Source organism: Triticum aestivum, chromosome 1A, assembly GCF_018294505.1.
Source record: "Triticum aestivum cultivar Chinese Spring chromosome 1A, IWGSC CS RefSeq v2.1, whole genome shotgun sequence".
Classification (NCBI taxonomy): domain Eukaryota; kingdom Viridiplantae; phylum Streptophyta; class Magnoliopsida; order Poales; family Poaceae; genus Triticum; species Triticum aestivum.
The window spans coordinates 131910600-131938181 of NC_057794.1; positions in this window are offsets into that span (position 1 = coordinate 131910600).

Genomic DNA, 27582 nt, shown 5'->3' on the forward strand with positions numbered 1-27582 from the left:
GCTCCCTCCTCCCCACGACCGCGGTGCCGCTGCGCAGGCCTCACCGCCCCACCGTACTCCCATCGCCGGCCTAGCCATCCCTCTACTCGCCCACACCTGCTGTTATTCTCCGGCGACGACAGACGAACCAGTAAACCCTCGTACAATCGTACTCCCCTCAATGTGGGAAATAACTGCCGAGTCTTCCCTGGCTATGTGTGGTTCCCTTCCTAGGCCTCGCCGTCGTCCACCGCCCTGGTGCTCTCGGTGCGGCCTGGTCAATGTGGTCAACGACCGACATGCATCTGAAGTGGACTATACGTGGAGAGGCTGACAGCTGGGTCCACAGCCGCACACAAGGAAATGCCTCCTTATTACGCGTAAAATAATGATTCCTCCACCTGACATCTGGGACCCACCGAAAGGTCCTCTGTATTTCGTGAAAAAAACGTTACCGCCGCTGACAGCTCGGACCCACCAGCTATATCTTCGCATGCAAGGAAGTGCCTCCTTATTACGCACAAAAAAATGAATACTCGCCCTACTAGCTGGGACCTAGTATAGTGGGAGGCTGACTTGTGGGCCTACTAAGTTGACGGGGACGGAGGGCTTTGTCAACTTAGTCAATATGCACGATTCTAGCTCCAGGGACCGTACGATGTGCATCCAACGGCTGTAGTGCTTCTTCAACCTCTAGTCTTGTTGCTCCAGCCGCCCAAACCAGCGTCGGTCGTGCCTCGTGCTCCTGCCTCCTGTGGCCGGCTACAATGCCGCGGAGGCCTCACCGCCCCCTACTACTTCCATCGCTGGTCAGGCCATCCCTCTACTCACCCACACCCCCTGTTATTCTGTGGTGACGGCAGCCTCACACTACAACGAACCAGTGAACCCTCATACTCCTCTACACGTGGGCATCCACTCCCGTGTCTTCCCCGGCTCCGCGCCGTCCCCTTCCTAGACCTCGCCATCGTCCACCGCCCTGGTGCTCTCGACGGTGTGGTCAACGTGGTCAAGGAACGGCTTCCATCGGACGTGGACTGTACATGGAGAGGCTGACAACTAGGTCCACGGCCGCAGCAAGGAAGTGCCTCCTTATTACACAGAAAATAATGATTCCTCCACCTAACAGCAGGGACCCACCGGATGGGCGACCGTATTTTGCGAAAAAAAGTTTCCCCCTGACTGCTGGGACCTACCACCTACATCTTCACACGCAAGGAAGTGCGTCCGGGCAAAAAAACGATTCGCCCCCCTGACTGCTGGGACCCACCAGCTACATCTTCGCACGCAAGGAAGTGCCTGACAATCGGGACCCACCTGGTCGAAGCGTACGTAGTGTTGTCATTCTGGTCGCGACCGTGTACGTACATACTGGTCGATGTAGAGGTGCACACGTGTCGTAGTAGAGGCGCACATGTAGCATGTACACGTACGTACAACGGCCAGTGTGCAAGAAAGAAAATATGGCCACGTACGTACATACGGGCGGGGTCTCGAACGCCTACTTGTGCATACGTACGGCCAGGGCTCGTGTACATGGCTGGGTCAGAATGGAGAAACTGTGCCGTCGTCGTGTTCATGGGGAGCCAACCGGCTGGGTCAGAACGGAATGCGTCTTCGTGTTCATCGGGAGGGCTTGGACGGAACAACCGATGGAAAAGAGGCCTGGCGTACTACACAATGGAGGAAATGGCCTTGTGTTCGACCAGCCACGTTCGAAATGGGATCCTGTTCATCGAGAGGGGTCTGGCGTACCGCAAAACCAAGGAAACGGACCTCCTACAGTTGAAACGGGGGTCTTGTTCATCGGGAGGGGTGTGGCGTACCGCAAAGCGGAGGAAATGGACTTGTGTTGGTTGTGTTGGAGCGCTACGGTCGAAACGAGGGTCGTGTTCATTGGGAGGGGTGTGGCGTACCGCAAAACGGGACTCCACGGGATACTGTTCATCTCCACCGTCGACCCCCTCTAGTCTCCACGGGCTACTGTTCATCCATCGTTGACCTCCTCCAGCCTCCACCTATGAGTGTTCATTCATGGGCTCCTGTTCATCCAGCCTCCACCGCGCGCTACTCCACCGGCTACTGTTCAACCAGCCCTCTCCACACGTGCTCCTGTTCAACCACCCCTCCACGGGCTACTGTTCATCCATCCCTCCACCGTCTACTGTTCATCCAGCCCTCCACGGGGTGGTCCTATTCATCCAGCCCTCCATGGGGTCATGTTCATCTAGCCCCAACCGGCTCGATCGATCGAGGTCCTGTTCATCCAGAGGCAACACCACGGGGTCCTGTTCATCTAGAGGCAACACCACGGGGTCCTGTTCATCCACCCCCACCGGGAACTGTTCACCCAAACCCCCCAGCAATGCTCATTGTTCATCCAGAGGCAGCATCGATCGGCTTCAGTTAGCAGCAGTAGCGAAGGAATCGCTCGATCGGGTTCATTTAACAACCATCGGTCGATCGCTCGGGTTCAGTAACACGTAGCCTGCAGTGCAATCGCTCGGGTTCAGTAGGCAAACGCCTCGCTCAGGTTCAGTAAGAGCCCAACGCCTCGCACCCACGCACGTGCGTGTACGAGAGAAATGTGCAAACCTCCGTGCATCGCTCGGCCTCGACCACCCACCGTAACCGGGAACACCCCGATATTTTCCTCGCCCTCGCTTCTACCACGGTTTTTTCCGTCATGGACGGCCCAAAGAATGTCATGCAGCTACGTCTCCGGCCCGCACAGGACAAAGAGCCCATTTTCTGTCATGATTTTTTGTCATAGAAGAAGGAGCCCACCACATCTATGATGATACCGGGTTTTGTCACAATTTTCGTCATAGAAGTGTCATAAGTATGACAGAAAAAAATTTGTTCGGCCCAAAATGTCACGGATGTGTCTTTTTTTGTAGTGGAATAGTTAACCATAATATTATCTAGGAGTTTAATAGCTTCTCCTAAAGTAATCTCCATAAAAGTACCTCCCGCGGCCGAATCTAGAAGGTTTCTAGAAGCAAAATTCAATCCGGCATAAAAAATTGTATATTCATCACAGATTCGAACCATGAGTAGGGAAATTTCGTATCATCAATTTCATCCTCTCCCAAGATTGTGCAACATGTTCATGATCAAGTTGCTTAAAATTCATAATATCGTTCCTAAATTAGATGATCTTAGCGGTAGGAAAATACTTGGAAATAAAAGCATCTTTACACTTATTCCATGAATCAATACTATTTTTAGGCAAAGATGAAAACCAAGTTTTAGCACGATCTCGAAGTGAGAACAGAAATAGCTTCAATTTAACAATATCATTATCCACATATTTTTTCTTTTGCATATCACACAACTCAAGGAAATTATTAAGATGGGATGCGACATCTTCACTAGGAAGGCCGGAAAATTGATCTTTCATAACAAGATTTAGCAAAGCGACATTAATTTCATAAGATTCCGCACTAGTGGCAGGAGCAATCGAAGTACTAAAAAATCATTATTATTAGTGTTGGATAAGACACACAATTTGGTATTCTCTTGAGCCATCGTGTCAAAGGAAGCAATCCAACACACAAGCAAGCAAAATGCAAACAAAAAGACGAATGAAAGAAGGGCGGAGAAAGGGCAAAACTTCTCAAAAATCATTTTAGAAGTGGGGGAGAGGAAAACAAGAGGCAAATGGCGAATAATGTAATGCAAGAGATGAGAGTTTATGATGGGTACTTGGTATGTCTTGACTTGTCATAGATCTCCCCGGCAAAGGCGCCAGAAATTCTTCCTGCTACTTCTTGAGCGTGCGTTTGTTTTTCCCTTGAAGAGGAAAGGGTGATGCAGCAAAGTAGAGATAAGTATTTCCCATAGTTAGAGAACCAAGGTATCAACCCAGTAGGAGACAACACACAAATCACCAATACTTGCACAAACAATCAAACAACTTGCACCCAACGCGATAAAGGGTTTGTCAATCACTTCATGATCACTTGCAAAGTGAGATCTAATAAAGATAAAGTAAATATTTTTTGGTTCTTTAGGTTTATAGATTGGAAAGTAAAATATTGCAAAATAGTTGATCAGAAACTAATGCTATGGACAATAAAAGATCAGAAACTTATATGATGGAAAATAGACCCGGGGGCCATAGGTTTCACTAGAGGCTTCTCTCAAGATAGCAAATAATACGGTGGGTGAAGAAATTACTATCGAGCAATTGATAGAAAAACGCAAAGTTATGACAATATCTAAGGCAATGATTATGAAATATAGGTATCACGTCCGTGCCAAGTAGACCAAAATGATTCTGCATCTACTACTATTACTCCACACATCGACCGACTCCTGCCTGCATCTAGAGTATTAAGTTCATGAAGAATAGAGCAACACATTAAGTAAGATGACATGATGTAGAGGAATAAACTCAAGCAATATGTTGTAAACCCCATCTTTTTATCCTCGATGGCAACAATACAATACGTGCCTTGCTTCCCCTACTATCACTGGGAAAGGGAAGCCTGGGCCCTGTCCGCCTCCTCCTTCAGCTTGCCCAGGCGGCTTCGCTCTGCTGCCTGTTCCTGGGCTTCCTGGTCCAGCTTGGCGTCGCGATCTGCGAGCGTAGCCTGCCGGGACTTGAGATCCTCCTCCCACTCTTGGAGCCGACGGGTGTGGGTGGCCTAATATTTGCGGAGGGCCTTCAGCTCGGCTTCCACCGTGTTGTAGCGTTCCATGGCGGACGCAGCTTTGACCAGCGCCACGTTGCGGGCCGCCGTGGCCTCGTCGGCCTTCTTCCTGCCCTCCACAACGGCAACCTCCGCCCGGCCCCAGGCAGTCTTGATAGACGTGTTGGCCTGGAGCCACCCCGAGATCATCCCCAGACGCCCCAACAACATGCACTTGTCAGCGCCCTGAAGATCGGTTCGGAGCTGGTCCAGTGCGGTGTAGGCCTCCTCCAAAGCACCGGGCCTGTGAGAGGGGCCATGGTCTGTGATACGTCCATTTTGCATCAAGCTTTTATATCGATATTTATTGCATTATGGACTGTTAGTTCACTTTATGTCACAATACTTATGGCTATTCTCTCTTATTTTACAAGGTTTACATAAGGAGGGAGAATGCCGACAGCTGGAATTTTGGGCTGGAAAAGGAGCAAATATTAGAGACCTATTCTGCGCAAGTCCAAAAGTCCTGAAACTCCACGGAACATCTTAAAATAAATAAAGAAAAATCCTCGCCAAAGATGAAGGCCAGGGGGCCCACACCCTGCTCACAAGGGTGGGCCCCCCCCCCTCCTAGGGCACTCCCCCTACCTCGTGGGCCCCCTGGTGGGTCTCCGATGTCCATCTTCTGCTATATGAAGTCTTTCAATGAGAAAAAAATTAGAGGGAACTTTTCGGGACGAGACTCCGCCGCCACGAGGCGGAACCTTGGCGGATCCAATCTAGAGCTCCGGCAGAGCTGTTCTGCCGGGGAAACTTCCCTCCCGGAGGGGGAAATCATCACCATCGTCATCACCAACGCTCCTCTCATCGGGAGAGGGCAATCTCCATCAACATCTTCACCAGCACCATCTCATCTCCAAACCCTAGTTCATCTCTTGTATCCAATTCTTGTCTCAAAGTCCGTGATTGGTGCTACTAGGTTGCTAGTAGTGTTGATTACTCCTTGTAGTTGATGCTAGTTGGTTTATTTGGTGGAAGATCATATGTTCAGATCCTATATGCATATTATTACCCCTCTAATTATGAACATGAATATGCTTTGTGAGTAATTACGTTTGTTCCTGAGGACAAGGGAGAAGTCTTGCTATTAGTAGTCATGTGAATTTGGTATTCGTTTGATATTTTGATAAGATGTATGTTGTCTAGCCTCTAGTGGTGTTATGTGAACGTCGACTACATAACACTTCACCATTATTTGGGCCTAGAGGAAGGCATTGGGAAGTAATAAGTAGATGATGGGTTGCTAGAGTGACAGAAGCTTAAACCCTAGTTTATGCGTTGCTTCGTAAGGGGCTGATTTGGATCCATATGTTTCATGCTATGGTTAGGTTTACCTTAATACTTTTGTTGTAGTTGCGGATGCTTGCAATAGAGGTTAATCATAAGTGGGATGCTTGTTCAAGTAAGAACAGCACCCAAGCACCGGTCCACCCACATATCAAATTATCAAAGTATCGAACGCGAATCATATGAACATGATGAAAACTAGCTTGATGATATTCCCATGTGTCCTCGGGAGCGCTTTTCCTATTATAAGAGTTTGTTCCGGCTTGTCCTTTGCTACAAAAAGGATTGGGCCACCTTGATGCACTTTATTTACTTTTGTTACTTGTTGCTTGTTACAATTTATCCTATCACAAAACTATCTGTTACCACTTATTTCAGTACTTGCAGAGAATACCTTGCTGAAAACCGCTTATCATTTCCTTCTGCTCCTCGTTGGGTTCGACACTCTTACTTATCGAAAGGACTACGATAGATCCCCTATACTTGTGGGTCATCAAGACTCTTTTCTGGCGCCGTTGCCGGGGAGTGTAGCGCCTTTGGTAGGTGGAATTTGGTAAGGAAAAATTTATATAGTGTGCTGAAATTTACTGTCACTTGCTACTATGTAAAGTAATTCTCTGAGGGGCTTGTTAGGGGTATCTTCACCCCATCCAGTAGATCAAAGAGTTGCTCCTCAACCTACTGAACCTATTGAAAATGAAACTCCTTTTGAATTTCCTTCGGGTATGATGGAAAAACTGCTAGCTAACCCTTTTATAGGAGATGGAACAAAGCATCCTGATGAGCACTTAATATATGTGGATGAAGTTTGTGGATTATTTAAGCTTGCAGGTATACCCGATGATGTTGCTAAGAAGAATGTCTTCCCTTTATCTTTGAAGGGAGACGCATTGATATGGTATAGGCTATGTGATGATATGAGATCATGGAACTATAAAAGATTGAAGTTGGAATTTCATCAAAAGTATAACCCTATGCATCTTGTTCATCGTGATCGCAATTATATATATAATTTCTGGCCTCGCGAAGGAGAAAGCATCGCTCAAGCTTGGGGGAGGCTTAAATCAATGTTATATTCATGCCCCAATCATGAGCTCTCGAGAGAAATAATTATGCAAAGTTTTTATGCTCGGCTTTCTCATAATAATCAAACCATGCTCGATACTTCTTGTGCTGGCTCTTTTATGATGAAGACTATTGAATTTAAATGGAATTTATTGGATAGAATTAAACACAATTCTGAAGATTGGGACCTCGACGAAGGTAAGGAGTCAGGTATGACACCTAAGTTTGATTGTGTTAAATCTTTTATGGAGACCGATATTTTCCGTAAGTTTAGCACTAAATATGGACTTGACTCTGAGATAGTAGCTTCTTTCTGTGAATCTTTTGCTACTTATGTTGATCTCCCTAAGGAGAAGTAGTTTAAATATCATCCTCCCATAGAAGTAAAAGTAGCTGCACCTATTAAAGTTGAAGAAAAAGACTGTCACTTATAATGATCCTATTGTTCCTACTTCTTATGTTGAAAAACCACCCTTCCCTGTTAGAATAAAGGATCATGCTAAAGCTTCAACTGTTGTTCGTAAAAGCAATATTAGAACTTATACACCTCCCGAGCAAGTTAAAGTAGAACCTAATATTTCTATTGTTAAAGATCTCTTGTCTGATAATACTGATGGGCATGTTATTCAGTTTGAAGGTGAAACTGCTAGAATTGCTAAACCTTGTGCTAAAGATAAACATAGACCTGTGGTAGGCGTGCCTGTTATTTCTGTTAAAATAGGAGATCATTGTTATCATGGCTTATGTGATATGGGTGCGAGTGCTAGTGTTATACCGCATACTTTATACGAAGAAATTAAGAATGAAATTGCACCTGCTGAGTTAGAAGGTATTGATGTCACAATTAAACTTGCCAATAGAGATACTATTTCACCAATTGGAATTGTTAGAGATGTTGAAGTCTTGTGTGGGAAAACTAAATATCCTGCTGATTTTCTTGTTCTTACTTCTCCGCAAGATAGCTTTTGTCCCATTATATTTGGTAGACCCTTCTTGAACACTGTTAATGCTAGGATAGATTGCGAAAAGAATGTTGTTACTATTGGCTTGGATGATATGGTTCATGAGTTTAATTTCTCTAAATTTAGTAAACAACATCGTGAGGAAGAATTACCTAGTAAGGATGAAATTATTGGTCTTGCTTCTATTGCCGTACCTCCTAGTGATCCTTTAGAACACTATTTGCTAGACCATGAAAATGATATGTTCATGAATGAAAGAAGGGAAATAGATGAAGTATTCTTTAAACAGGAACCTATTCTGCAACACAATTTGCCTGTTGAAATTTTAGGGGATCCTCCTCCACCCAAGGGTGATCCCGTGTTTGAGCTTAAACCGTTGCCTGATAATCTTAAATATGCTTATCTTGATGAAAAGAAGATATATCCTGTTATTATTAGTGCTAACCTTTCAGAGCATGAAGAAGAAAGATTATTGAAAACTCTGAAGAAGCACCGTGCTGCTATTGGATATACTCTTGATGATCTTAAGGGCATTAGTCCCACTCTATGTCAACATAAAATAAATTTGGAAGCAGATGCCAAACCAGTTCGTGATCCTCAACGACGTCTGAATCCTAAAATGAAAGAAGTGGTAAGAAAAGAAATACTCAAGCTTCTGGAGGCAGGTATAATTTATCCCGTTGCTGATAGTCAGTGGGTAAGTCCTGTCCATTGTGTCCCTAAGAAGGGAGGTATTACTGTTGTTCCTAATGATAAAGATGAATTGATTCCACAAAGAATTATCACAGGTTATAGGATGGTAATTGATTTCCGCAAATTAAATAAAGCTACTAAGAAAGATCATTACCCCTTACCTTTTATTGATCAAATGCTAGAAAGATTATGCAAACATACACACTATTGCTTTCTAGATGGTTATTCTGGTTTCTCTCAAATACCTGTGTCGGCTAGAGATCAATCAAAGACTACTTTTACATGCCCTTTTGGTACTTTTGCTTATAGACGTATGCCTTTTGGTTTATGTAATGCACCTGCTACCTTTCAAAGATGCATGATGGCTATATTCTCTGACTTTTGTGAAAAGATTTGTGAGGTTTTCATGGACGATTTTTCCGTCTATGGTTCCTCTTTTGATGATTGCTTGAGCAATCTTGATCGAGTTTTGCAGAGATGTGAAGAAACTAATCTTGTCTTGAATTGGGAAAAGTGCCACTTTATGGTTAATGAAGGTATTGTCTTGGGGCATAAAGTTTCTGAAAGAGGTATTGAAGTTGATAAAGCCAAGGTCGATGCTATTGAAAAGATGCCATGTCCCAAGGACATCAAAGGTATAAGAAGTTTCCTTGGTCACGCCGGATTTTACAGGAGGTTCATTAAGGACTTCTCAAAAATTTCTCGGCCTCTGACTAATTTATTGCAAAAAGATATACCATTTGTCTTTGATGATGATTGTGTAGAAGCATTTGAAATACTTAAGAAAGCATTAGTCTCTGCACCTGTTGTTCAGCCACCTGATTGGAATTTACCCTTTGAAATTATGTGTGATGCTAGTGATTATGTTGTAGGTGCTGTTCTAGGGCAAAGAGTTGATAAGAAATTAAATGTTATTCATTATGCTAGTAAGACTCTAGACAATGCTCAAAGAAATTATGCTACTACTGAAAAAGAGCTTTTAGCAGTTGTATTTGCTTGTGATAAGTTCAGACCTTATATTGTTGATTCTAAAGTAACTATTCACACTGATCATGCTGCTATTAAATACCTTATGGAAAAGAAAGATGCTAAACCTAGACTTATTAGATGGGTTCTCTTGCTACAAGAATTTGATTTGCATATTGTTGATAGAAAGGGAGCTGAGAACCCCGTTGCAGACAACTTGTCTAGGTTAGAGAATGTTCTTGATGACCCACTACCTATTAATGATAGCTTTCCTGATGAACAATTAAATGTTATAAGTACTTCTCGTAGTACTCCATGGTATGCTGATTATGCTAATTATATTGTTGCTAAGTTTATACCACCTAGCTTCACATACCAGCAAAAGAAAAAGTTTTCTATGATTTGAGACATTACTTTTGGGATGACCCACATCTTTATAAAGAAGGAGTAGATGGTGTTATTAGACGTTGTGTACCTGAGCATGAACAGGAACAGATCCTACGCAAGTGTCATTCGAGGCTTATGGAGGACACCACGCTGGAGATAGAACTGCACATAAGGTATTGCAATCTGGTTTTTATTGGCCTACTCTCTTCAAGGATGCCCGTAAGTTTGTCTTGTCTTGTGATGAATGTCAAAGAATTGGTAATATTAGTAGACGTCAAGAAATGCCTATGAATTATTCACTTGTTATTGAACCATTTGATGTTTGGGGCTTTGATTATATGGGACCTTTTCCTGCCTCTAATGGATATACACATATTTTAGTTGCTGTTGATTACGTTACTAAGTGGGTAGAAGCTATTCCAACTAGTAGTGCTGATCATAACACTTCTATTAAAATGCTTAAGGAAGTTATTTTTCCGAGGTTTGGAGTCCCTAGATATTTAATGACTGATGGTGGTTCACACTTTATTCATGGTGCTTTCCGTAAAATGCTTGCTAAATATGATGTTAATCATAGAATTGCATCTCCTTATCACCCTCAGTCTAGTGGTCAAGTAGAGTTGAGCAATAGAGAGCTCAAATTAATTTTGCAAAAGACTGTTAATAGGTCTAGAAAGAATTGGTCCAAGAAACTTGATGATGCATTATGGGCTTATAGAACTGCATACAAAAATCCTATGGGTATGTCTCCGTATAAAATGGTTTATGGAAAAGCATGTCACTTACCTCTCGAACTAGAACATAAGGCATATTGGGCTATTAAAGAGCTCAACTATGATTTTAAACTTGCCGGTGAGAAGAGGTTATTTGATATTAGCTCACTTGATGAATGGAGAACCCAAGCTTATGAAAATGCCAAGTTGTTTAAAGAAAAAGTTAAAAGATGGCATGACAAAAGGATACAAAAGCGTGAGTTTAGTGTAGGTGATTATGCATTGCTATACAACTCTCGTTTAAGATTTTTTGCAGGAAAACTTCTCTCTAAATGGGAAGGCCCCTACGTTATCGAGGAGGTCTATCGTTCCGGTGCCATAAAAACCAACAACTTTGAAGGCACAAATCCGAAGGTGGTAAACGGTCAAAGAATCAAACATTATATCTCAGGTAATCCCATAAATGTTGAAACCAATATTATTGAAACCGTAACCCCGGAGGAATACATAAGGGACACTTTCTGGAATGTTTCAGACTCCGAAAAGGAATAGGTATGTGGTACGGTAAGTAAACCGACTCCAAAACAATTTTTAAGGCAATATCTCTCCGTTTTGGAATATTTAGAAAAACAGAAAAATAAGTAGCAGTCCGGGAAGGACACGAGGGCCCCATGAGGGTGGTTGGCGCGCCCCCTACCTCGTGAGCACCTCATGTGCCGTCCGGACTCCGTTTTCTTGCATGATACATATTTTGGTCGGTAAAAATTCACTATATAACCCCCCGAAGATTTTGACTCCCGTATCACGCAAATCTCCTCTGTTCTTGTTTCGAGCTGTTTTTCTGACAAATCTAGGTTATCATGACGGCCCCAAATGCTTCCAAGGACAAGTTCTTCGAGAAGGTCATCAACCCTTACCTTGCGGAGGTGCTGCGACACCCTCAAACCATTGAGCTGCGTGATGGGTTGCTGCACATTCGCGATGAAGAGGGACCAAAGGGGACCGGAAGCGTGGAGACGAGGCTCGAAGCAGTGGAGCAACAAGTTTTCAAGTGCCAAGGGATGGTGGAACGTGGACTCAACTCCAACCACATGATGATCGCGGAGTTCGCTAGCAACCACAAGTTGGATGCTGACAACATCGGGGAGGCCATCTTCAAGCTTCATGAGAAGATCGAGCACCTCCAAGCCCAAATCTATGACCTGCAAAACCAAAACTGTGAGTATGAATATAGATTCAAAAGGATGAGTTTGGCTGCAGATTTGAGGATCCCGGAGACTCGATCATCCTTCTATGATGGTGAGCCTATGCCTTGGAAGATGGACGACAAGCCTGCATCATCAACAACACCTCCACCTTCTTCACCAACCAAGGAGACATAATCACATGGGTATGGGCACTCCCCTTGGCAACTGCCAAGCTTGGGGGAGGTGCCCCGGTATCGTATCACAATCACAACTCTTATCTTTACCGTTTTTCTTAGTTCGATCCTATTAGTAGTATCTTGATCTAGTAGAATAAAGTTTATGGCATGATCTAGTTTTGAGTTTTGCTTTTTGATCTCTCTATGTAATCGAGTCCGTGAGTTATATATAATAAAGATTAGTGTTGAGTCAAGGGCTTGATTATTTTGCCATGATCTTGGGTGAATAAAAGAAAAGAGAAAAAGAATAAAAAGAAACAAAGAGTTCATATTGATCTTATTGAGAGTAATGACTTCACATAGAAAGAGTATGATGATTAAAAGTTGTTGGGAGTTGGAAGACATAGCTTTGGTCATCGTTGCAATTAATAGGAAGTAATAAGGAAAGAGAGGTTTTCACATATAGATATATTATCATTGACATCTTTTATGATTGGGAGCACTCATTAAAATATGACATGCTAAAGAGTTGATGTTGGACAAGGAAGACAACGTAATGAGTTATGTCTTTCTTATATCTGAGATAAAGTATGTTGTCATGGATCCTCTAACTTGTTGAGCTTGCCTTTCCCCCTCATGCTAGCCAAATTCTCAGCACCAAGTAGAAATACTACTTGTGCTTCCAAATACCCTTAAACCAGTTTTGCCATGAGAGTCCACCATATCTACCTATGGATTGAGTAAGATCCTTCAAGTAAGTTGTCATCGGTGCAAAGCAATAAAAATTGCTCTAAATATGTATGATTGATTGGTGTGGGAGAAATAAGCTTTATACGATCTTGTGATGTGGAAGTAATAAAAGCGACAGACTGCATAATAAAGGTTCATATCACAAGGGGCAATATAAAGTGACGTTCTTTCGCATTGAGATTTTGTGCATCCAACCATAAAAGCGCATGGCAACCTCTGCTTCCCTCTGCGAAGGGCCTATCTTTTATTATTATCTTCTACCTTATGCAAGAGTCACGGTGATCTTCACCTTTCCTTTTTCATTTTATCCTTTGGCAAGCTCAGCATGTTGGAAAGAACATGATATATATATATATATATATATATCTAATTGGATATAGGGGAGCATGAATTATTATTGTTGACATTACCCTTGAGGTAAAAGGTTGTGGGGCAAAACTATAAGCCCCTATCTTTCTCTGTGTCCGATTAAAACTTCATAACCACAAGTATTGCGTGAGTGTTAGCAATTATGAAGGACTAAATGATAGTTGAGTATGTGGACTTGCTTTTTAGCTCTGACATAGACTCTTTCCGATGTTATGATAAATTGCAATTGCTTCAATGACTGAGATTATAGTTTGTCAGAGCCCAATAAGGTTTATGATTTATACTTTTGCATTGTGAATAGATCATCACTTGAACATAAGTAATCATATGACAAAATCTATATATGTTGCTGTTATGAGAATAATCATGATGCCTTCATGTCCGTATTTTATTTTTATCGACGCCTCTACCTCTAAACATGAGGACATATTTATTGTTATCGGCTTTTCGCTTGAGGACAAGCGAGGTCTAAGCTTGGGGGAGTTGATACGTCCATTTTGCATCATGCTTTTATATCGATATTTATTGCATTATGGACTGTTATTTCACTTTATGTCACAATACTTATGGCTATTCTCTCTTATTTTACAAGGTTTACATAAGGAGGGAGAATGCCGGCAGCTGGAATTCTGGGCTGGAAAAGGAGCAAATATTAGAGACCTATTCTGCGCAACTCCAAAAGTCCTGAAACTCCACGGAACATCTTAAAATAAATAAAGAAAAATCCTCGCCAAAGATGAAGGCCAGGGGGCCCACACCCTGCTCACGAGGGTGGGGGGCGCGCCCCCCTCCTAGGGCGCGCCCCCCTACCTCGTGGGCCCCCTGGTGGGTCTCCGACGTCCATCTTCTCCTATATGAAGTCTTTCGATGAGAAAAAAATCAGAGGAACTTTTCGGGACGAGACTCCGCCGCCACGAGGCGGAACCTTGGCAGAACCAATCTAGAGCTCCGGCAGAGCTGTTCTGCCGGGGATACTTCCCTCCGGGAGGGGGAAATCATCACCATCGTCATCACCAACGCTCCTCTCATCGGGAGAGGGCAATCTCCATCAACATCTTCACCAGCACCATCTCATCTCCAAACCCTAGTTCATCTCTTGTATCCAATTCTTGTCTCAAAGTCCGGGATTGGTGCTAGTAGGTTGCTAGTAGTGTTGATTACTCCTTGTAGTTGATGCTAGTTGGTTTATTTGGTGGAAGATCATATGTTCAGATCCTATATGCATATTATTACCCCTCTGATTATGAACATGAATATGCTTTGTGAGTAATTACGTTTGTTCCTGAGGACAAGGGAGAAGTCTTGCTATTAGTAGTCATGTGAATTTGGTATTCGTTTGATATTTTGATAAGATGTATGTTGTCTAGCCTCTAGTGGTGTTATGTGAACGTCGACTACATAACACTTCACCATTATTTGGGCCTAGAGGAAGGCATTGGGAAGTAATAAGTAGATGATGGGTTGCTAGAGTGACAGAAGCTTAAACCCTAGTTTATGCGTTGCTTCGTAAGGGGCTGATTTGGATCCATATGTTTCATGCTATGGTTAGGTTTACCTTAATACTTTTGTTGTAGTTGCGGATGCTTGCAATAGAGGTTAATCATAAGTGGGATGCTTGTTCAAGTAAGAACAGCACCCAAGCACCGGTCCACCCACATATCAAATTATCAAAGTATCGAACGCGAATCATATGAACGTGATGAAAACTAGCTTGACGATATTCCCATGTGTCCTCGGGAGCGCTTTTCCTATTATAAGAGTTTGTTCCGGCTTGTCCTTTGCTACAAAAAGGATTGGGCCACCTTGCTGCACTTTATTTACTTTTGTTACTTGTTGCTCGTTACAATTTATTCTATCACAAAACTATCTGTTACCACTTATTTCAGTACTTGCAGAGAATACCTTGCTGAAAACCGCTTATCATTTCCTTCTGCTCCTCCTTGGGTTCGACACTCTTACTTATTGAAAGGACTATGATAGATCCCCTATACTTGTGGGTCATCAGTCCGCCAGCACGAGGGCCTGGGGAGGAGGCGGCGCCTGGACTGGCACCGCCACAGCAGCAAGGGCAGCAGGGGCTCTGGAGCTCCCAAACCCCCTGCAGGCGCAACAGGGGCGGCTGGCTCCGGGGTCTACTGGGTCACGGGAGAGGCCTCCTCCTGAGGCTCTACCACGTTGCTCTGAGGGGCCCGCTCCACCGCGGGGGAGCGTGAGGCGACCTCCTCCTCCCGCGCCAGGACCGCCGCGGTCTGGGCGGGTGGTGTGGCCTCATGGGTCCTGGCTTCCTCCTTCTTCCTCTTCACCACACGCTTCGCCCTGGTTGCAAGGAGAAGAGCACTGTGGGCATGGTGTCACAGATTAGTAGTACTTTCTATGTGCACCACATGTTCGCTTCACTTGAATCTACTCCACGTTCATTTCACCTACTATTATATATAATAACTCATCATGCTCATGTAACAACATAGCATCATGCATCATCGATCATAATAATAAATAACTCATCATTGGTATCATAATATCAAGTCATACTCATCATCATCGATCATCCAACTTCTACTCGATACCGCATCATCATAGTAGTCATCTAACCAATCCTACTTAGTTGTTCTTAGCACATGATCATGAGTATTATTAGCTAGGACGTACTACCTTCTCTTAGGTAAAATAGCATAAAACAAGATAGGCCCTAACTCTCCATTATTGAGAATGGAGATTATCCTGTCTCCAATTCTTGTCTTTCGCACAATGTTGCTTTGAAGTACCTCCTTACGACTGTCGATACATTTTTCCATTCTTTGATTTTCATGTCTTCACTGATTTTAGAAATCCAATATGGACAGGTGTGATTGGTAGGATGACCTGGCTGTATGTTCAAAACATCAAGGCGACCATTCTGATACATCATATGAGGCACACAATCCTTTGGGGTTTTCTGTTGAAAAACATAGTAATAACTTCGTAGTTAGCAATCTATCTATCTATTTGTCTATACCTACCTATACTAATTCTAGACTCCCTAATAATTCCTACATTAATTAGATTTTACGAGCCGTTAATCTGGTGGGACTAAATTATTACGGTGCGGATTAATTCATGTATATATTTTGAACTTAATTATGTGCTTAATTCGGCCAGAAAAAAATAACTCTAAAGGCCCAAGGTCCTATTTTTCACAAAACAGAAGCCATCTTTCCTTATCCCTATTCTCCCGACCCCCACCTTCCTTCCCATCGCCATGGATCGCGCCGCCGCCCTGTGCCCCAACCATTGTCATTGCTCCCTACCCCATCCGCCGCCGCCGCCCACCGCATCCACACTCTGTCGCATCCCATTGCCGCCTCCACCACCACCTTGATCCATCTCTCTCCTTGGTCCTCTCTCTTTGAGTAGCATGCGGCTTCCGGCTGCGTGGTGGAGACGCAGTTGGTCGAGGGAACGTGAGTGAGGTGTACTGTGTATCATTCATCGATTTGTTCCCATCTCCTGTTCCTCTTCAATCGAACATCGCGTCTAAAGTTGCTGCAACACATGGTGCTCTCCTTTCCTGTGGTGATGCATATAAGTGACAACAATGGTGTCCTATTGTCCCCTCCATACGTCCGGCCATCGTGGCGCGGAAGTAGCCGGAGAAGATCGCACTCCGCGTAGCAAATTCTGCCGTGTTGCGTGGCTGCCCGACAACGTAATTTTCTTCTCTAAAGTTCTCTCATGGAACTTGGGCGCGTTTGATGGAAGCTGTACATTTTTCTATGGAAATATTTGGAGATTGTACGTTTTTCTTCCAGTGTGTGCTAACTCTCAGATTATCTGGATGTTTAGCAAACAATTATTCCGTCCAGGATTAAGAATCATATCTTATAGAGTGTATAATATTTTCTTGGTAGATTTGTAACATTTAAATATTGTTGGTTCTGCAAAAGAAATAGCTTCATGTATGGATTATTGAGTCACACATGTTTCTGTGTATGGTTTGTTTGTTGTATTTGGTAATGGATCTAAATAGGTGATCTTTTTAATACAAAACATTCATATTTTTTCTCTATTTGTAACCATGGAATCCATAATATCATTTGTTTTAATAATATGTGTGATCCTTCCTTTGCAGTTATAATGTTCAGATAACATAGTTGCCAATTATAGAAATATGCTAAAGAATTTTCAGATACACTTTCAGAGTGCCCTCACAGTGATTTTCATGTTTATTAGTGGGTTCTGCATAATTATAAATCCGCTCTAAAATAAATTAGTAGATTTATGTTGCCCCATTATGCTTAGAATAATATTCATGCATGCCTATAGATCTACTTCATCGAACAATATTTATACAGTCTTCACAAGTGTAGAACAAATTTTTTTTGATGAAACTTACACAGTAGCATAACATTGTATGGAGATGAGAAGTTTGATTTAAATTGGTTTTTTCCACAACCAATTCCAATATGGCCAATTGAGTTGCTTCTGTCATGAAAAGTTTCACATGAGTCCTAACTTCTATAGGTAAGGAATTGATTTCCCTCTTGATAGGTTTCTATCTCTTTGAATTTATATTTTCGTTGCCACCAAATTACATTATTATTTTCTGCAAATTAAAGTTGAAATCGGGGGTTTATGTATGCTGGTAAAAAATAAAGCAGTGTTCTTGATATTCCTCATCTCTTTTTTAACACAATGTGCATCTTATATTCACTCATGTAAGCAATCTCAGCAAGACTCCTCTCCTCTATCTTCAAACCACACTCTAAGTCCATGGTTTTCCTCGGCGTGTCAAACTATAGTTGGATCAATGTTTCAAAAGACGTGGCGTGGGCTTGATGGATACCACAGAGTGAGAGGGATCAGCAAGGTGAGGTTCCCAGGGCTATGAATTAGCAAGTACTTTGTATTTTCTTTATTGTTGCATTTCCCGTTTGTCCTAAATTCTACTCCCATCGATCTGTATTAATTATCGTTGACTTGGTACATCAGCGGCAATTAATGTGGGTCACATGGACTACTTGATTCATTTCTTGCTTTCCACTGTTTATAATATAAACCAAACTCTTCACGTGTTTATGTTGCTTGAATATTTTAGACTGAGTTAGAAGTAATACAACATGTCGTTCATAGTACATCATCGCTTGGCTCTGTAGACTACTAAAAGAATTTCTCTGACTGGCCACAATAGAGGCTCACTCGCCTATACACAACTCTTTGAGGTTGTTGAATCTCGCCTAATATAATAGAATCTTTTTGAATTATGTTTTGGCTAGAATTACTATATAGGAGTATGATTTATCTCTCGTCTCCTTGCGCATTCATTCTGCATGAGAATCGAGGAGGTCAAACACTGACAGAAATCAAAACGGTGACACACTTATCAGACAGTGACATGGTACTTCTTTACAAATAGGGTACAAACTGTAAGAAAGCTCTTAGAATGTGTTAAACTTATTAGTCCATGATATCGTCACACTTGACAAATAGGTTGCTGAGCACAGCCATGGGTGGTACTGCCAAGTCTCTATTTTGTTTTTAGTAGTGAAGCTACCACTATTTTTTGTTTTCAGTGTGAAAACTCCAGACTTTCCCCAGCACCTATGTTCTTTGTTATTTTTTTTGTTTGTCCTAAATACTACTTGATTTATGTTTCTTGCTTTCCACTATTTGTAATATGACTCCTCACGTGTTTATGTTGCCTGAATATTTCAGACCGAGTTAGAAGCAAAACCACATGTCGTTCGATGTTCACAACTAAAATGATAGCTTGGATGTTTAGACTACTTCAAGAATTTCTCTGACTGCCCACTGTTGTTTATAAACTACAGAGGCTCAACGTCCTATACACAACTCTTTCAGGTTGTTGAACCTCGCCTAATCTAATATATGTTTTGGCCAAAATTACATATAGGAGTATGATTATCTTCGCCTCTTTCTTACGCATTCCTTCTGCATGAGAATTGAGGAGGCCAAACATTGATATAGATCGGAATAATGACATACTTATCAGACGGTGACATGGTACTTCTTTACAAATAGGGTACAAGCTGTAAGTTATTAGTCCATGATATCATAATACCTAATAAAGAGGTTGTTGAGCTCAGTCTTAAAAATAGAAAGGGCCATTGGTGGTAGTGCCCGGTCTCTATTTTGTTTTCAATAGTGAAGCTACCAATATTTTTTGTTTTTAGTGTGAAAACTTAAAATTCTCCCCAGAATGTATTTTCCTTATTATCATATTTTTCGTTTGTCCTAAATACCACTTGATTCATGTATCTTGCTTTTCACTATTTGGTAATATGAACCAAACTGACGCATTTATGTTGCTTGAATATTTTAGAACGAGTTAAAAAACACATGTCGTTCATAGTACTTTTGGATGGTCACAACTGAAATGGTAGCTTGGCTTTGTAGACTACTTCAAGAATTTCTCTGACTGCACACTGTTGTTTATAAACTACAGAGGCTCACTGGCCTATACACAACAGTTTCAGGTTGTTGAACCTCGCCCAATCTAATAGAATCCTTTTGAATTATGTTTTGGCCAGAATCACTATATAGGAGAATGATTTATCTTTGTCTCTCTCTTACACATTCCTTCTGCTTGAGAATTGAGGAGGTCAAAGACTGATATAAATGAAACGGTGATACACTTATCACAGGTGACACGGTACTTCTTTACAAACAGGGTACAATCTGTAAGAAAACTCTTAGAAATTCTTAAACTTATTATTCCGTGAAATCGTAATACCTGACAAAGAGGTTGCTGCCCAGTCTCTGTTTTGTTTGCGGTAGTTAAGCTACCACTATTTTTTGTTTTCAGAAACTCCAAATTTTCTACATTGTTAGCCAGATCCTCAAACTATCTTGACGAAGCTTTAGTCTCTATTTTGTAAGCCCACGGAGATTTTCATTGGGTACAATTTGCATGACAATATCTTATATATGTTGTGGACTATTATTACCTGTTGATAATGCTACTTCAGAACACATGTGAACGCCATCCTAGGACAGAGAAAGAGGCACTATTGGCTAGGGATTACATGCTCGCTACCACCGACTGAAAATATGAGACATGGATTGACACAGAAACAAGGTTTAAATTCCGTACTCCCATATAATCTTGAAAAGGATGAGTCAGCCTTTCCTTCATGAGCTTATTTTCTTTAAGATTCATGTACAGAGAAAGAAGAAACAAAAATAAACATCATAGCTCAGACGACGAGAATAGTGGTTTCTCTCAGCGTCGCATGCTTAGTTGGTGCAACATGCTCCTGGGACATACCAGGCTAAGTGATGTTCCAGAGTACACATGGAATGTGACTTGATGGAAGTCAACAGCTTGACAACAGGGTGATTGGATTTTCCGTTCTCTTGCATAGTTCATTTATATGCTCATTTCAAATCAGTTAGCAACGCATCCAATGTGGAAACAAAGTTGGAAAAACTTATGCTTTCTATGTACATCTAATTTCCATGCTTTGGTGTTACTTCTTTTTGGCTTTAGTGGGTCCTGCAAGTGTCCATTGAGAAAAATATATTTCAATCTATGTGGCAAAAGGTTCCAATGTATATAATTATTATGTGCTAACGCACAAAAGTCCTCAAGTATATCATCCATCATGCCTAACTTATGTCTGTGGTGCGCCCATGCTGCTTCATGTTGTTAGTACATTGAACTCCTTCGGTGACTAGCTTAACTCCTGAAGCTATGGCCTACTCTGTTGCCGGTTTCGTATAGAGTACGATCCTTTTTCACCCTTTTTATGAAGTTGGCTATATTATTTGGGAGGGAGAGAGGAAGAAAGGTTGGTGAATGTTGACCCACAATCCATTGGTGAACCCTAGCAAACTTGGAAATGATAATATTAGGCATTCTGGTGTAAGCTAGAAGTAAGAAAAAACAGCAATATCATCTACTCATTTGCCTACTTGAATACAAAACATGATTACTTCCTCAATTTTAACCAGGCATGATGATTCACGAGTTTATATATGGGGAAAATACATTAGCTCCTTGATGTATCGCTATAATTGTTTTTATGTAACATCTGTTAGATATAATCCTCACATTGTATATATACTCGTACTTTAAAAGTACAAAATAAAAAAAAGAATTTCCATAACACCTTAGTCAAGAGAAAGAACAAGAACTACTTGAACAATATATTATTAGGCAAGAGTGACCCAAGACCAAACAATACATTACAATAGTGTACAAAATGCAAGACCATGTGCTACAGAATGGCATGTCCGTATCGATTATGTGTAATACCAAATATAGATTATAACAACTCAGTTGTCATAGACAAAGCAATAACCTTAGATGAGTATTGCTTACAAAATGATTCTTCTATACAATATGATGAAAATAGTCCATGCTTCAAATAACATATATCAAAAGAACTACACATTCCGATGTGACAGTTAGCAGTACCAAAGACTAACAACTCAATTGGCAGAGAAAAAGCGATAAACATTTGTGTGTAATGATTGAAAAATGAATGAGAAGAAAAAATAGATTACAAAAAGAATTGGAAGACAACAGATAGGATTAGAAGACACCGGAGATATAAGACAACGAAAACATATAGTTACAAAGCAAAAATATATCGTCCAACCAAGTATCTATTGAACTAAATGTACCACAAAGAATCCACAAGCATAATTACATACTTCAAAGGCATATATATGAAGTTCTTCTACATTTTATACTGACCAGTCCATTCGAAATTTAATAAATGTCACAAAAACCTAATCAATTCATTAAAAAAGTTCTAGCCCATGCGAATGCACGGGTTGACGACTAGTGTAGTTAAGTTTTAAAAGAATTTATGCAAAAGCTGCACGGATGTCGTAATAGTAAAAAATATTACCATGGCATCTCCATGGATGTTACCATAGTTTAACACGTGCACTAGTGGCACATATTGACCATAATGTGGAGGAGTTTTGTAATAGATATTGTAATTCTCAAGATCAATACAAAATGCGAACATATGATTTTTCTCCTCATAAGTTAACTCAGAGCCATCGGTGTAGTAGGTTCTGTCTACCATGTTCCGCATATTGTTTGAAGAATGAAAATGAGCTTTCAATGGAAATAAGGTATCAATTATTTTGAAATAAACAATATAAATTAGTTAATAACTATGTTTGAGAAACTCACATAGTGGTAGAATTGGAAGCGTATCAACAAGGACCCAAATGTCCATATTGTCTTGGTCGATGTCAGGATCACCAAGATCCATGGTGACAAGCATACCCTCATAAAAACCATACATCTTGCAAAGTGCTTCCCAATTTTTGCAACCAAAATGGGTTATGCTCTCAGAATTATACAGATTTACTTCAAAAGACATACCATGATGGGTCCTTAGGTGAATTTTCTTTGTTTCGAAATTTTCATGGTCTTGAAAATCCATCCTCTCCAAGACATAGCGTCTTGCATGGCATGGGATAAGCTACTCGAATTGTAAAAGATGAAAATTACACGTTGAAATAGTTGGAGTCATGCTTAATTACGAAAAAACACTTGTCGTTGTTGCGTACCATTTCAACATCGAAGGTCTCCTGGAGCTTAATGCTGAAGTGCTGATCTTCGTCCAGGTGAGGCCTATCGCACAGACCTTGGTCGTTGTTGCACCAGTTGCACTCCCCCGGAAGACTTTCGTCCTCCGATGACGACATTTCCTACATTCATAATTCAAAGATTAAACTTGTACAATTCAATATATGTACTACAAATATTGAATTAGATCATTATTATTCATCACGGGTTGACTATCGGTCTGTCGAGTCTTTTTCTTGAGAACTCTTAGCTTGCGTGGTGTATCCATTCGACCGTTGGTGATGGTCGCTCCTCCTTTCGTTTCCGAGTGCATTACATCAAAATGTCTAGCACATGGGAATGAAGGAGAAGCGATCCCCACGACAACAGTCGGGATTTTTCGTCCTCTCATATGTGGTGGAGACTCTCACTCACTGATTCATCTTTGACATTTGTGACCGTCGGTGATGGTTGTTACTCCTTCCCCTAGTGCATAACAAAGGTCTAGCACCTGGAGAAGAAGGAGAAACGACCCTCACGACAATAGTCAGGTTTCTTCGTCCTCTCTCATATATGGTGGATACACTCCCTCACTGATTTTTTGACCTTCGGTGATGGAGCCTCGACAGACTTAAAATCAACCCGAAATGTCGTTTAATTATTCTTCTAGAAAATCCAGGCCAATTAATATTTCCTACATATTCTAGCACAAGTCATGCCAAAATTCACGAAAAAATCCGGAATGACCTTTGCTAAAACAGGACATATCGAGCGCCTGAAATTTGACGGAACAGAAATTAAGCAACACTCCGAAAAAACATAGGCCACTATAGGAGGTGTAACCTGCAAACATGTCCGGCCACTTGGGCAAGCATATATCCTATTGCAGCAACACAAGATATACATGTTTATATCTACATCATATGAGCATTCAAACTTGATGGGGACGACGGAGGGGGTCGGTGATGGAGGGGGTCTCACCTCGAGGTCGAAGGGGTTCGGTGACGGGGACGACAGCGGTGATGATGGAGGGGCTCCTTGATTTCTGCAAAAACAAAAACCCTATAAGCTATCAATATTAACATTCAAAGTAGGAGTAGTTTTCCGATATGAGCATTCAATAAGCAAAATCAAATCATAAAATAAATTAGTATTCAAATTAGCATGCATTCAATAGGAAAAACTAAGTCATCTCTTTCGTCTGTTCGTCGAATATTATCACTAATACACCTTGAATAGTATCATACATGTGACATCACTAATACAGCTAAAACTATAGCGAATGAAGGGTATCGGCACGGGCGGTGGACACCCAAAGATAATGAACTATCACAGGATCATAGCTCCAGCGAAATCCCTGAAGAACCTGCCAGGTATTGGAGAACCTGCCCTCCAATGCAACCATGTAGCGACGGACGTGCTCGTCCTCCTCGCTGACATGGTGACATACCACCTCCATGGCGTCCTCAAGCCTCCACACCATCACTGGCCCACGCAATCGCCACCAAAGAAGGTTCGGCTCAACGATGGGTTGGCTCCTCACCAAGCTGTGCCCCTCGGAAGGTAGCACCTCCCAGTACCAGCCCGGCGGAGCCCAGTATCGTACATGGCCCCTCTGATCAAGCAGGCCTCCTCCGCCAGGTCAACGACGAGGATGCGGGATAGGCATCGTCGACGTCGATGCGGGAATGATTGGTTTAACTAAAAAATAAACTAGTTCTATTAATTTTCTTACTAAAAATAAACTAGTTCTGTAGTAAAATTTTAATTAGATAATCAAATCTCATATACCTAAATTCTTACTAAAAATAAACTAGTTTTATTAATTCAGCTAGCTCAACTAAGCACTTACTATAAATAAATAAACTAGTACTTACTAAAAATAAACTAGTTCTACTATTTTTTAACTAATTCTATTAAACACTTACTAAAAACAGTAAAAAAACAATATTGATTTTTTTCTATAAACTAAACACCAGTGCCCTAAATTAACATCTACTTAATTAGTTACCTAACCTACTTCCCTAACTAAAAAACATCTAATTAATAGTACCACAACTGCCCTAACCAAATTAACATCTACTTAGTTACCAAACTAGCTAACTAAACATCTAATTAACTTAGCTAGTTAGTAAACCTAATTAACCTAGCTACTTCACTTAGTTCAACTTAGTTAACTTAATGAGCTAAATGCACCTAAGTTAATTAACCTAGAGGGAGGAGGGAGGAGGAGTACCTCACGGTGGTGGAGGAGGCTGGCGGGGGAGGAAGCCGGTGCAGGAGGAGGCCGGCACAGGAAGGCCCGCGGGGGAGGAGGCCGGCGCGAGGGAGGGTGGCCGGTGGGGGAGCTCAGCCGACATGGGCGAGGGCGGCCGGCGGGAGAGCTCCAGCGCGGGGGACGACGGTGCCCGGCGGAGGGCGGCGGCGACGGGGGCGGAGAGGCGCGCGAGTGAGTGTGAGGGTCGGGGGAGTGAGAGAGAGGTCGAGCGCGGGACGTTGGGCTAGATAAGGAGCCCGTAGGAGTAGTGCTTATATGTAGAAAGCGCTACTGCTACGTCCAATAGTAGTAGCGCTTCATACATAAAAGCGCTACTACAATGCCCGGCCTGCCGGCAACGACCTAGCAATTGTAGCAGTAGCATTTTTATTAAAACAACGCTACGGGTAAGTGCATAGTAGTAGCGCTTTTTATAAAGAGCGCTACTGATAAGTAGTAGCAGCGCTTTGTTATAAAAAGCACTACTATTATGCTACTGTCTATAAGCATTTTTCTAGTACTGGTTGCCGCGGCGGTACAATGGGAGGTAGGCCGCCGAGAGGCTGCCTGGGTCCTTCTCGAGCAAGGTACAGACAGCGTTGCTAAGCTCCTCGCCTATCAAGCTCCCTGGGCATAGCTGAATGTCATCCTTTACGTCCTTGAAATCACACATGGAGCACGAGTGTGCTTGGAGAGGGGCTAGGCGTTGCGTCAGGAACTCCCTAACGAGCATGCCCCCGTCAGCGCCATGGACTCCATGTCTGCTTGGATCAGCCTAAGGACCGGTGCCGCTCGGGGGTCGGTGAGCTTCTCATGAGCCCACTGGTCCAGCTTCTCCGGCATCTCGGTCGGCAGCTCCAGCCGAGCAAGGAGGCCCTTGGCATCCATGAAGATCCACTTATGCCGAAAGTCCTCCACCTTCTTACCAGCCCTCATGGGTGCATTGCCGCTGTGGGCCACAGCGAAGGAGACATAGCCGGAGTGCTAGGTCGGGTCATGCATCCGAAGGAAGAAGAAGTGGCGGAGCAGCGCAACAGAGGACACCACGCCCATGAACGCCTCATAGTAGAAGGCGAAGATCGACAGGAGAAGGATGGAGTTGGGCTGGAGGTGTAGAGCGTGAACATCGTAATGGTCGAGGACGTCGAGGAAGAACTTGGAGAAGGGCGGGACGAGCCCCGCAAAGACGCTGTGGAGGAAGAAGGGATAGAATGTCCCCGCCAAGGTTTCCCGCTCGATGGAGCCGACCCGAAGCACCGTCTCCCTCCCCTCATTGTCATTGCTCGCCGTCAGCGGGAGCACGGCAGCAAGGTGCCTCGCCTCGGTGATGGAAGATGTATTGAGGTCCAATGCGGGGGAGGAGGAAGAGTGCACGGCTGGAGTGGCAATCTTCACCTTCTTGGTCGCCATCAACGAAGAGCTCGGGGGAAGATTCGGCAGATCTGGAGACGCTCTCGGTGGGGAGAAAAGGGGATCTAGAGCAAGATGAAGAGGAGGCAATGAAGGCTCGGCAGCAGGGGCCAGTCTTTTGTCAACACGGATGGTTGCCGAGGTAGCATGGGAAAGTGGAGACGCCCACGTCCCATCAAGCGCCATCCGTTGAATCGGTCCGTAGGAGATTCGGGCCCGTGGCGCTTCACCCTTGCCTCTTGGCTTCGCCACGAAGCCAAGTCCGAGCTTGTCTTGGGCCCGGGGGCTACTGTCGGTGTTCTAGGAACCAGGGTACCCAGACTTACCTACCTGCGACCCACGGCATGTGAGGGAGTCCTGGATTAGGAGGTCTCCGGACAGCCGGACTATATCCTTTGGCCAGACTGTTGGACTATGAAGATACAAGATTGAAGACTTCGTCCCGTGTCCGGATGGGACTCTACTTGGCGTGGAAGGCAAGCTAGGCAATACGGATATGTATATCTCCTCCTTTGTAACCTACCTTGTGTAACCCTAGGCCCCTCCGGTGTCTATATAAACCGGAGAGTTTTAGTCCATAGGACAACATAGAATCATACCATAGGCTAGCTTCTAGGGTTTTAGCCTCTTTGATCTCGTGGTAGATCGACTCTTGTAATACTCATATCATCAAGAACAATCAAGCAGGACGTAGGGTATTACCTCCATCAAGAGGGCCCGAACCTGGGTAAACATCATGTCCCCTGCCTCCTGTTACCATCCGCCTTACACGCACAGTTCGGGACCCCTACCCGAGATCCGCCGGTTTTGACACCGACATTGGTGCTTTCATTGAGAGTTCTACTGTGTCGTCACCATGAGGCTTGATGGTTCCTTCGATCATCGCTAGTGATGCGGTCCAGGGTGAGGCTTTCCTCCCCGGACAGATCTTTGTATTTGGCGGCTTCGCACTGCGGGCCAACTCACTTGGACATCTGGAGCAGATCAAAAGCTACGCCGCTGGACATCAGGTCAGATTTGGAAACTTGAACTACACGGCCGACATCCACGGAGACTTGATCTTCGACAAATTCGAGCCCATGTCGGACGCGCTGCACAGTCGCAACGAGCATGACGTAACTTGGCCGTCAGACAATGTTCGGGAGATCGCATCCG